General features: G+C 41.8%; 1 non-coding gene across 1 annotated transcript; it reads left to right on the forward strand.

Annotated features, from left to right (window-relative positions):
* Positions 1 to 587: 587 nt before the first annotated feature.
* Positions 588 to 659, forward strand: TRNAD-GUC (transfer RNA aspartic acid (anticodon GUC)). Its single transcript has one exon. It is a non-coding gene; the product is annotated as a tRNA-Asp (tRNA).
* Positions 660 to 932: the final 273 nt, after the last annotated feature.

Here is a 932-nt window from a genome sequence, read left to right on the forward strand (position 1 = left end):
GTATTTAAAGATTGAGAGATTTGGCCTAATTGCACTTCCAAGTTCCTGATAGATGTGTTATGCGAAGCTAATTGGGCCTCGGAATCTTGACTTTTTTTCATCATTTGTTCGAACATGCTCTCTATTCGACTCATGTCATTTCCCGACGAACTCGACCCTTAAGATTTGAACGGAAGCGGGTTATTGGGCTGTTGATACATTGGGGGCCTTTGATAGCCTTGCCCCCTATTACCTTGACCACCATTGTTGTTGTTCCAATTGTTGTTCCCGCTCCAATTTCCTTGATTCCCAGAATTATTGTTCCCCCAATTGCCTCCTTGATTGTTGTTGTAATTCCAATTGCCGCCTTGTTGATTTCCCCAATTACCTTGGGGTCTCCATTGCTGATTCCCTTGGTTGCCTCTATTCCCTTGGTAGTTGTTGACATATTGGACTTCCTCAGTTTGGTCATCAAAACCTTCATTCGAATACCCACCACCATCATTGTTGTTGTCATATTGTTCACAATTACCTTGAGGTTGTTGTCCTCTTTGCCTCCTTTTCAACATAGAAACACATTCCATTGCATTGCATTGGACTTGGCGCGGGTCGTTGTAGTATAGTGGTAAGTATTCCCGCCTGTCACGCGGGTGACCCGGGTTCGATTCCCGGCAACGACGCCAAAAAGTGATTGCAGCAGACTCAACCTAAGAATGAGTGGGCGCTAATACTTTTACCCAATAGCGATATCGGGGTCGATTTTCCATAGGGAACTTCAAATTGGAGTCGAGTATTTGTATGGTCTAGGATAGTGTTTTAGCTCATAATTGATCTTCTAACATTTTTGGTTTTCTTTTGTTTAAGAGCTACAATTTATCAACTACAGTTGTAAAACTAGGTTATGCTAAAATTATGATTCTAAATTGTATGCAAGATAGATAAAAGCACTAGGG

Source organism: Nicotiana sylvestris, chromosome 5, assembly GCF_000393655.2.
Source record: "Nicotiana sylvestris chromosome 5, ASM39365v2, whole genome shotgun sequence".
In the NCBI taxonomy this organism is placed as follows: Eukaryota; Viridiplantae; Streptophyta; class Magnoliopsida; order Solanales; family Solanaceae; genus Nicotiana; species Nicotiana sylvestris.